Below are 12,522 nucleotides of genomic sequence, written 5' to 3'. Positions count from 1 at the left end.
CTATAGCCTGTGATCTGGTTAGGTGAAGCGTAAAATACCTATCCAGGCGTTGTAAAGATCTGGTATACGCCAGCAACGCCTGGTCCGAGGAACGCACCCTTTCCCTTTGCTATCTAGGCATTCACCCTCCTTCAGAATGAGGAATGAAATGAGTGGAAGAAGGGTGTGGATGCTCAGGGGTTATGCCTTTCTCCTTGAAAATTAAGTGAAATACATCTCACTATTGCTCAACAACAATATGCTTCTGACTTGCATTGTTGGAAGTGAGGCTCAATGCATTTTGTATTCATTAAGAGTAGCCTAGATATTGAGTGACTAAATTCCAAAACAGACATAATGCATTTGAAATCATGCATTTCTTAAAGTGATTTGCACATGATACAATAACACAAATTCAAGACGTATAATCCCGTTGTGAATTAATTTGTTCATTTTGCACCTGGATAACATGCAGGAGAGGGTCGTTTACAGTAAGCTGTGATATGCAGAAGTCATGTGAAGCGTGAGTGTCAGAGATTGTGTGGTGGGGGAGGGAGCTGAGAATCCCACTATATCGCTCCCAGCAACTGCAGGCTCAGAGAGCCAGGGACAGCAAGAGGACAGCAAGGGAGTGACGCTGAGTGTGTGAGTCAGAGAGAGATTGTGCAGAGTCCCACCTCCTTCCTCCATCCCTCCATCCACCCCCTCTACATCCCCATTCTCCTCATAGGCAGGCAGGCTGTCAGAGCAACCCCTCCCCCCACCAAGCCCCTTCACCGTGATGTCATTTCTATACCAGCATCACAGGCCTCTCTCTAGTTTATGTTTTCCTCGACTGGCATCATACTATAGGCCCATATGCTACCTGACATATTTGAGGTTCACAATTATCATTATCTTGCAGAGAAATATATTATTTTGTGCTACAGATGCACAGGAAGAGGATGCATCAAAAACATAAAGGTCAAAGTTGAATGGTTATGATTTGTGTCCTGTTTTATTTTCTCACGGGTGACTGAACAGCTATTGATCCAGGAATCTCATTACTGTGATGTTTGACGAGGCAGCTAAAGGTAACCTCTCCTCCGTTAAGGCAAGTTTATCACGATAGCATATCTGTGATGCATACTCAGCAACTCCCTGCCTGAACATTTTGTCATATGAACTCACGCTCCCATGTGTGTGTTGGTGAATGACAGGATTGGTGGATCCACGTTCATCGAGCGAGACATGGTCTCTGACAGTAGAGATTAATCAGAGAAAAGACAGTGACTTCCACTGTGCATCTGTTTCATGGATAGGGGGAACTCACAAAATAGGGAACCATGTGAAACATTCTCACAAGGGCATGATTCAAAGTGACTGTCCCCCCAGGCATATGTGTAGATCTGAGAAGATTGGATAGGTTCAAGCAGTATGGCAAGCCTATCAGAGGGCAAGGAGGAGCTATGACCATATTGTTTATCCAGCCGATCTCTTCAGATCTGTAAAATTATGTTAGGTTTAGGGGCTAGGGATTGTTTCTGAGCAGGAGTGAGCTATCATGATACACTCATAGGGTTTGTTGCAAAAACTATAATGACACCGAAGGGGATGGCCACCATTTTACAGGCCCCTGACCAATTGCTATTTTGTGTTTTTCTGCACTGATCCCAACTTTCTTGACCGAAAAGAGCTTCTCGACATCAAAATAGAGATTACTAACCACGATTGGGGTGAGGACTTCTATTTCAATAAATCAAAGTTGAAGGATGCTCATCCCAGACCAGGCCCAAATCCCTGTCACTTGGAGAGGAGGAGGCAACGCTACAGAGGTCGGCATGCGGGATATCTATCGAGACCGTGACAGCGAGTAGATAAGTCGCCATTACCTTCCATTCTACTGGCAAATGTTCAATCATTTAAAAATAAAGTGGATGCGCTTCGTTCGAGACTATCCTATCAACGTGATCTGAAGAACTGTAATATCCTATGTTTCACAGAGTCATGGCTGAACAAGGACATTTTTTTTTTACCTTTATTTAACTAGGCAAGTCAGTTAAGAACAAATTCTTATTTTCAATGACAGCCTAGAAAGAGTGCCTGTTCAGGGGCAGAACGACAGAACAACCTTGTCAGCTCAGGGGTTTGAACTTACAACCTTCCAGTTACTAGTCCAACGCTCTAACCACTAGGCTACCCTGCCGCCCCATGTGAAATGTATTTTTTCTATACATCGGCAGGACAGAACAGATGCCCCGGTAAGCTGAGGGGAGGGGCGGTGTGACTCTTTATCAACAACAGTTGGTGCGCAATCTCTAATATTAAGGAAGTCTCGAGGTCCTGCTCGCCTTAGTTAGAATAACTCATAATAAGCTGTATACCTCACGATTTACCAAGAGAGTTTTCATGTATATTTTTCTTAGCTGTTTATTTACCACCACAAACCAATGCTGGCACTCAACTAGCTGTATAAGGCCATAAGCAAACAAGAAAATTCTCACCCAGATGCGGTGCTCCTAGCGGACAAGGATTTTAATGCAGGGAAACTGAAATCCATTTTACTTCATTTCTACCGACATGTCTCCTGTACAACTGGAGGCGAAAAAACCTCTACTCTACACACATACAAAGCTCTCAAAGCTCTCTTATGGTCAGAAGCTCTCAAAGCTCCATCCTCTTAATTCCTGTTTACAAGCACATTTTCAAACTGGAAGTACCAGAAATGCGCTCAATAAGGAAAGTGGTTCGATGAAGTGAACGCTAATCTATAGGACTGTTTCGCAAGAACAGATTGGAATATGTTCCGGGATTCATCCAATGGCATTGAGGGGTTACCACATCAGTCACCAGTTTCATTAATAAGTGCATCAACAACGTAGTCCCCACAGTGACCGTACGTACATATCCCAACCAGAAGCCATGGATTACAAGTAACCTCCTCATTTAGCTGCCGCCACTTTCAAGGAGCGGGACACAAATCCGGACGCTTAAAAAAATCCTGTTACGCCCTCCGACAAACCATCAAACAGGCAAAGCAACAATATAGGACTAAAATTGAATCCTACTACACCGACTCTGATGCTCGTTGGATGTGGCAGTGCTTGCAAACTATCACGGATTACAAATGGAAACCCCGCCTCAAGCTGCCCAGTGATGTGAGCCTACCAGACAAGCTAAATTCATTCTATGCTCGCTTCAAGCGAACTATGCATGAGAGCACCAGCTGTTCCGGACGACTGTCTGATTACGCTCGCCGTAGCCGATGTGAGTAAGACCTTTAAACAGGTTAATATTCACAAGGCTGCTGGGCCAGATGGATTACCAGGACGTGTACTCAGAGCATGCGCTGACCAGCTAGCAAGTGTCTTCACTGACATGTCCAACCTCTCCCTGACCCCGTCTGTAATACCCACAGGTTTCAAGCAGACCACCATAGTCCCCGTGCCCAAGAACACCACAGTAACCTGTCTAAATGACTATTGCCCTGTAGCACTCACATCTGTAGTCATGAAATGCTTTGAAAGGCTGGTCATGGCTCACGTCAACACCATCATCCCAGACACCCTGGACCCACTCCAATTTGCATACTGCCCCAACCGATCCACAGATGACGCAATCTCTATTGCACTCCACACTGCCCTTTCCCACCTGGACAAAACAAACACCTATGTGAGAATGCTGTTCATTGACTACAACTCAGGGTTCAACACCATAGTGCCCTCCAATCTCATCACTAAGCTAAGGACCCTGGGATTAAACACCTCCCTCTGCAATTGGATACTGGACTCTGGAGGGCCACCCCCAGGTGGTCAGGGTAGGCAACAACAACACATCGGAACACGGGGCCCCCTCAGGGGTGTGTGCTTAGCCCCCTCCTGTACTCCCTGTTCACCCACGACTGCGTGGCCACACATGACTCCAACACCATCATTAAGTTTGCTGATGACACGATGGTGGTCACCGACGACGATGAGACAGCCTACAGGGAGGTGGTAAGAGACTTGGAAGTGTGGTGCCAGGACAACAACTTCTCCCTCAACATCAACAAGATAAAGGAGCTGATTGTGGACTATGGGAAATGGAGGGCCAAGCACGCCCCCATTCATTCATATCAACGGGATGTAGTGGAGACAGAACTTCAAGTTCCTCTGTGTCCACATCACTAAGGACATATGGTCCACTATGGTCCAAACACAACACCACAGTCGTGAAGAGGGCACGACAACGCCTCTTGCCCCTCAGAAGGCTGAAAAGATTTGGCATGGGCCAAAGTTATACAGCTGCACCATTGAGAGCATCTTGACTGACTGCATCACCACAAACTGCTCGGCCTCCGACCGCAAGGCGCTACAGAGGGCAGTGCGTACGGCCCAGTACATCACTGGGGCCGAGCTCCATGCCATCCAGGACCTCAATACCAGGCGGTGTAAGAGGAAGGCCCTAAAAATTGTCAAAGACTCCAGCCACCCAAGTCACAGTCTGTTCTCTCTGCTATGCACACAGCAAGTGGTACCAGAGTGCTAAGTTTGGGACCAAAAGGCTCTACCCCAAAGCCATAAGACTGCTGAACAGTTGATTAAATGGCTAGCCGGACTTTCTGCTTTTCACCCCCTACCTACATGTACATAGTTCAATCAATCAATCAATCAATCAATCAATCAATCACCTAACCAAACCTACAAGTACATATTGCCTCAATCAATCACCCCAACTAAATCAAATCAAATCAAATTGTATTTGTCACATACACATGGTTAGCAGATGTTAATGCGAGTGTAGCAAAATGCTTGTGCTTCTAGTTCCGACAATGCAGTAATAACCAACGAGTAATCTAGCTAACAATTCCAAAACTACTACCTTATACACACAAGTGTAAAGGGATAAAGAATATGTTCATAAAGATATATGAATGAGTGATGGTACAGAGCGGCATAGGCAAGATGCAGTAGATGGTATCGAGTACAGTATATACGTATACATTTGAGATAAATAATGTAGGGTATGTAAACATTATATTAAGTAGCATTGTTTAAAGTGGCTAGTGATATATTTTACATCAATTCCCATCAATTCCCAACTACCTTGTACCCCGGTACACTGACTCGGTACTGGTACTCCTTGTGTATAGCCTGTACTATATATATCCTCGTTATTTTTTGTGTTATTTCATTGTCTTACTATTTTATTTTCATCTATTTGTTAATTTTCATACTTTTTAACTGCATTATTGGGAAAGGGCTCGTACATAAAAACACTTCACGTTAAAATCTACACTTGTGATCGGTGCATGTGACATTTGAAATGTCTTTTGAGTGGGTAGATTCATTTGCACAAAGGATGTGCATATTTCTATTTTTGATACTATATCGCAAGAGGCAATTTCAGGACTGTAAACCTAATGTTAAGGAAGTAGCTGGGCTAAGCTTCTCAGGTTTAGCATCTGGCCCATAAATAATAATTATGTATTTATTTATTTAGCGCTTTGAAAAACAAAAAATAGCGAATTCAGGGAGCTGACATTTCCTGGGAGAATTATATCTACATGATTATACCTACATGATAATGCAGTTCAATATATGAGTTCAATTGAGTGGTGGCGTCAATGGTACAGCTAGGAGGGAGAACATCAATCAGACAGGCTTTTCACCAGGAACCTCTGTATAGGAAGATCACGGCTACTCCTCCTCTGTAGGTAGGCTGGAACATCCAACACCGAAAGTGTAGTACCCACCTGGGTGATGCTTTGGCAGCTATAAGAGCCTAAGACCACCATTAGTAATCATGAAACAGTGTCTTATGAGGCAAATCTCTGTCATCCCCTCACACAGTCCACATCCTTACAGAAACAGGGGAAGGTGGAATTAAAAAAAACGGTGCTGTGTTGATCCGTTGTGAATGTTGGGCTAGTGTGAGAATGCAGTCTAAGTATAGTCTAAGTATAGTACAGTAGCCTTACCTTTGCTTTTCTATTTATTTCTATTTAGTAGCAACATATGGGCTAATCAATGACTCTGGTTATACCAAATATACCAGTTATCAGAACTCATATTACTGATAAAACAAAACAGCAAAAGCACAGTTAGTGATGCAATTTATTATTGACAAAAGGCATCCATGGAAAACGGAAACACGCCTGTAACACTGTCTCTCCCTGTGAGCCAAAACAAATATCTGACAGACCCCTTGGTTTGGACGTTAATCCCTCATCCACTCCTCGTCTAGGGGAGGGGGCTGGGCATCAGCCATGGAGGCAGACTCAGTGTAGTGTTAAACACTTAAGCATCTTATCTATCTTACTGGTTGGTTGAGGCTGGAAAGCGTGAATTTCAGGATCCGCACCGTCCAACACCCAAAGGAGGGGCTAAAAATAGGAGTGCATGTGCGATTAGCAGGGTGAGAATCCTGAATGAACAGCATGGCCTTGCCAAGAAGGGGAAGTCAATGCCACTTAGGGAAAGACTTACTTAAACTCTACCACATACTGTCTGTCTGTCTGTCTGTCTGTCTGTCTGTCTGTCTGTCTGTCTGTCTGTCTTTCCCCTCTGGATGTTTAAAAAGAACTGCACCCATTGAAAACAAATGGATTGTGATGCATTTTGTATGGGGTGACGGTTTGAATTGATTCTGTGTGTTAAACCGGAAAGCTTTTAAAATGTGACATTTTATGTTGTATTCTTCAGCAGTGGCCTCTTCTCTCTTTTTAAAAATATAAAACCTTGACAATTGTCAATACCCACTTGATTTTATATTTGTGAATCCATCCTAATAATATTTACATTTTGGATTAAGTACTAATTGTGTCATAGGCATAGCCTATGTACTGTATTGAACAGTGAGTATTGATGTAATTTTAGTTCAAATGTATAACTGTTCCATCTTACTCATTTTCACCACGTGTAATTTTCCAGACATAAAGGGCATTGTCATGACAGTCCACACGAGACAGATTAAAAATAGAAAATATATTTAATACACTGTCAGTGGGTCCTATGACTAACTTCTAGCATCAGCTGATATTGCACCAATTAGGGCCAGAACAAAATGTACTGGGAGGAAATTCATTGAACACCCTCCCCCCTACATAGAATTAGCTAAAAAATAATGATTATGACCACAAATAACACTAACTTTAGCAACCCTGTGTTTATAAACGTGGATATTGGCTTTGCCTCTTTAGCATGCTTTTGTGGCACAGACCATGCCACGCAGGGCTACGGGTTGAGCATTCGCCGACCACCACAGACGAGCTCACTCTCCCTGGCTGTTTCATTGCACTACATTCAGAGCCGGCTGCAGACAATGATCAGCTAGGGGGAAATCAGATTTTCAACATTTTGATTCCATATTTTTAAATATATAAAATATATGCAACAAACAGGTTTCTGTGCCAATAAATCAAACAACCAATGAACAAAGCGTACTGACTTCGGGGACTTCAATACCATGGTTTGTGTTACCAACACAACAATACATAGACTATGTCAATCTTGGCAAACAGAAAATACATCCCTCCCTACCTTGTAGACGCCTGCTCGTCAAACATCTCATTCCAAAATGAGAATCGTCTACAATGTTATTGTATGCTGTAGCTTTAAGATTTCCCTTCACTGGAACTAAGGGGCCTAGCCCAAACCATGGAAAACAGCCCCAGACCATTATTCCTCCTCCACCAAACTTAACAATTGGCACTATGCATTGGGGCAGGTAGCGTTCTCCTGGCATCCAACAAACCCAGAATCGTCCGTCGGACTGCCAGATGGTGAAGCATATGATTCATCACTCTAGACAATTTGTTTCCACTGTACCAGTGTCCAATGGCAGGCAAGCATTACACCTCTCCAGCCAATGAGTTTGGAACTCGGTAGTGAGAGTTGCAACAGGACAGACCATTTTTAATCTCAACATGCTTCAGCACTCGGTGGTCCCGTTCTGTGATCTGGTGTGACCTACCACTTTGCGACTGAGCTGTTGTTGCTCCTAGAGGTTTCCATGAGCAAAAACAGCACTTACAGTTGACCGGGGCAGCTCTAGCAGTGACTTTCAAAGTGGCACTGCATCCTATGAAGTCGTAAGTTAACATACACTTAGGTTGGAGTCATTAAAACTCATTTTTCAACCACTCCACCAATTTCTTGTTAACAAACTATAGTTTTGGCATGTCGGTTAGGACATCTACTTTGCGCATGACCCAAGTAATTTTTCCAACAATTGTTAACAGACAGATTATTTCACTTATGATTCACTGTATCACAATTCCAGTGGGTCAGAAGTTTACATACATGAACTTTACTGTGCCTTTAAACAGCTTGGAAAATTCCAGAAAATTATGTCATGGCTTTAGAAGCTTCTGATAGGCTAATTGACATAATTTGAGTCAATTGAGGTGTACCTGTGGATGTATTTCAAGCCATACCTTCAAACTCAGTACCTCTTTGCTTGAGCAATTTCCAAACATCTGAATGTACCACATTCATCTGTACAAACAATAGTACGCACGTATAAACACCATGGGACCACGTAGCCCTCATAATGCTCAGTAAGGAGACTCGTTCTGTCTCCTAGAGATGAGCGTACTTTGGTGTGAAAAGTGCAAATCAATCCCAGAACAACAGCAAAGGACCTTTTGAAGATGCTGGAGGAAACGGGTACAAAAGTATCCATATCCACAGTAAAACAAGTCCTATATCAACACAACCTGAAAGGCCGCTCAGCAAGGAAGAAGCCACTGCTCCAAAACCGGCATAAAAAAGCCACGGTTTGCAACTGCACATGGGGACAAAGATCGTACTTTTTGGAGAAATGTCCTCTGGTCTGATGAAACAAAAATAGAACTGTTTGGCCATAATGACAATCATTATGTTTGGAGCAAAAAGGGGGAGGCTTGCAAGCCAAAGAACACCATCCCAACCGTGAAGCACGGGGTGGCAGCATTCTGTTGTGGGGGTACTTTGCTGTAGGAGTGTATATATTGAAGCACCATCTCAAGACCTCAGTCAGGAAGTTAAAGCTTGGTCGCAAATTAGTCTTCCAAATGGCCAATGACCCCAAGCATACTTCCAAAGTTGTGGCAAAATGGCTGAAGGACAACAAAGTCAAGGTATTGGAGTGGCCATCACAAAGCCCTGACCTCAATCCCATTGAAAATGTGTGGGCAGAACTGAAAAAGCATGTGCGAGCAAGAAGGCCTACAAACCTGACTCAGTTACACCAGCTTTGTCAGGAGGAATGGGACAAAATTCACCCAACTTATTGTGGGAAGCTTGTGGAAGGCTACCCGACACATTTGACCCAAGTTAAACAATTTAAAGGCAATGCTACCAAATACTAATTGAATGTATGTTAACTTCTGACCCACTGGGAATGTGATGAAAGAAATAAAAGCTGAAATAAATCCTTCTCTCTACTATTATTCTGACATTTCACCTTCTTAAAATAAAGTGGTGATCTTAACTGACTTAAGACAGGGAATCTTTACTAGGATTAAATGTCAGAAATTGTGAAAAACTGAGTTTAAATGTAGTTGGCTAAGGTGTATGTAAACTTCCGACTTCAACTGTAGATACAGACACATTACAGAGATAGACAACAAAATACTCAACCTCCAGATGAGTATGAGGGGGGAGTTTAAGTACAATTCTTACAAGCTAGTTTGGCTGGTAGGTTATTCTTTAGATGTTTGGGGCTGCGGGTGAACCATAATGTGCAGGCATAATCAAAGTGACACTGGACTAGCGCTCTTGCCAGAGTCTTTAGGGTGTCAATAGCTAGGGTTCTATCTAATTGGTGAGAGATATTCATGTGAATATTCTAAAATCTTCATAAAAACAATATGCCATTTCAGTTTCCATTTGGAAAATTTGGCGCCGGGCAACATGACGGAAGACATTAATTTACCGGACATCCATATGCATTCAGATCCAACGTGACAGCCAGCGCCCATCAATAAACAAGAGATGTTGGCCAAATAAGCCCCATTTCTGTGTCCTTAAAAACATCCTCAAACGAATTGCATGTCTTTTTTTGGCTACTTTTCTTAAACAGTAATTGTCCACCTCATGGTTTAGCTGTTAGAGATTTGAGCACTATCTGTATCAGGGCATTGCATGCAAAGGCCTATAGGCTATGGTGTCCACTGTCTGATGTTAATATTTGAATATACACAGTACCAGTCAAAAGTTTGGACACACCTACTCATTCAAGGGTTTTTCTTAATAAAAAAAAACATTGTACATTGTTGAACAAGATGAATACATCAAAACTATGAAATAACCTATATGGATTCATGAAGTTACCAAAAAAAAAGAGTTAAACAAACCTAAATACATTTTAGATTTTAGATTCTTCAAAGTAGTCACCCTTTGCCTTGATGACAGCTGACGGAAACCGCTAAGTGGTCGAGGAGAGTGTCAAATAGTTAGTAGGCGAACTGAGAAGTGTCCTTAGGTCCTCGATAGCCTTCTCCCGCCGAGGAAGTACAAGAGTACCCAACCAGAGAGGTAGAATCCAATCGCTGTCCATTTCTCAATTGGTTTGCTCAATACCTGCTTCCTCTCTCCTCTGTCTTTTCTCGCCTCCTTTTGAAAAGGGTAAAAGGTCATCAAGGAGAGGCGTTAGATCTTTAAAGCATACTCAACTTTCGAAATTTCACATACTTATAAAACGTTCTATTTTTACATACCCAAAAGGCCTACTATTTAGAACGCATGTATGGGTATTCAGTTCCAGACCAAATAGGCAAGGCACCTGCACAGTGTACCCTCCCTCACACGCTGCCTGCCTCACCAGGGAAAACTTTAGATATCCCTGTTTTTCTACAGTCAAAAGATTACAATAGCCACAAGGTTGTTGATAAACCAAAGCAATCATACAATACCACAGTATGAGTCATTATACCCATAAAACCTAGCGGTAAGGGAAATGGTGGTAATAGTTTTTCCGCCATTCATTTTTCCCATAGGTGATTTTAGAAATAGCTGTTTTTTCGTGCAGGCTTACCCTGGCGTGATGTTTTGATAACCGTGTAAATCTCTCTAGGACAAGATTAATTTTATCAATACGGTGCATTCGGAAAGTATTCAGACCCCTTCCCTTTTTTCCATATTTTGTTGTTACAGCCCTATTCTAAAATGGATTAAATAAATGTTTTTCCCTCATCAATCTACACACAATACCCCATAATGACAAAGCGAAAAAAAGTTGTTTTAAATTTTTAAATGTATAAAAAACAAGAAACAGAAATACCTTATTTAGCTTTCAAGGAGCTCTCAAGGAGCTCGGCCTCCGACCGCGAGGCAGGGCCAAGCTTCCTGCCATCCATGACCTCTATACCGGGTGGTGTCAGAGGAAGGCCATAAAAATTGTCAAAGACTCCAGTTACCCTAGTCATAGACTGTTCTCTCTGCTAGCGCACGGCAAGCGGTACCGGAACCGGAACGCGGAATTGTCCGTAGAGCCCCGAGACAGGATTGTGTCGAGGCACAGATCTGGGAAAGGATACCAAAAAATGTCTGCATCATTGAAGGTCTCCAAGAACACAGCGGCATCCATCATTCTTAAATGAAAGAAGTTTGGAACCACCAAGACTCTTCCTAGAGCTGGCTGCCTGGCAAAACTAAGCAATAGGGGGAGAAGGGCCTTGGTTAGGGAGGTGACCAAAAATCTGATGGTCACTCTGACAGAGCTCCGGAGTTCCACTGTGGAGATAGGAGAACCTTCTAGAAGGACAAGCTTGTAGCGTAATACCCAAGGCTATAATACTCTAGGCTGTAATCGCTGCCAAAGGTGCTTCAACAAAGTACTGAATAAAAGGTCTGAATACTTACGTAAATGTGATATTTCAGTTTTTTATTTTTAATACATTTCCAAAAATGTCTAAAAAAACGTTTTTGCTTTGTCATTATGAGGTATTGTGTGTATATTGACGAGGGGTCTGAATACTTCCCGAATGCACTGTATGTAATCTAGTTCACACTGGCGTTTTGCAAGCTCGTTTTTTTTATCTACATTTTAACCAAGTTTATTGCTCAGCCTGTTAATATCAACAATAATATCCATCTGTTTGGAGAATCTGTTTGGAGCTAGCATTTTATAAGTGATGGCAAGACCATTTATTTATTTATTTATTTAATCATTACCCATTTGCTAATAGCAGAAAGTGCATAATTGAGATCGATCTCACTGATAAGATCTTTAGACTGTAAACAGAAATACTAATTCTTTGAAAGAAAATAGTGACATTTCCAGTATGGTTTAAAAAAGCTCTTATCATTAACCCCAAAGAAAGAAGGATGGAACAATGGTCTGTCAGTGGAGCTGAGGAAATATCACATTCACTGACAAGATTCAGAGGATTGGAAGATACCAAGCAATAATCAATTATAGATTTGAATTGTCTCTACTAGTTGTAGAGTTAAACCAATACAAATGTTTGAAAGTTTTATTCTGAGATTGCCAAATATCATAATGTTTAAAGTTAGAGCAGAAAGTATTAAGTTAAAACAATAGGCTGATGCCTAATTGGACATTTATCCACCCAGTCATCATGAGCAACATCATAATGAC

Source organism: Oncorhynchus mykiss, chromosome 16 (genome assembly GCF_057628025.1).
Source record: "Oncorhynchus mykiss isolate SJ-2025 chromosome 16, ASM5762802v1, whole genome shotgun sequence".
NCBI lineage: Eukaryota > Metazoa > Chordata > Actinopteri > Salmoniformes > Salmonidae > Oncorhynchus > Oncorhynchus mykiss.
This window is presented reverse-complemented; position numbering follows the sequence as displayed.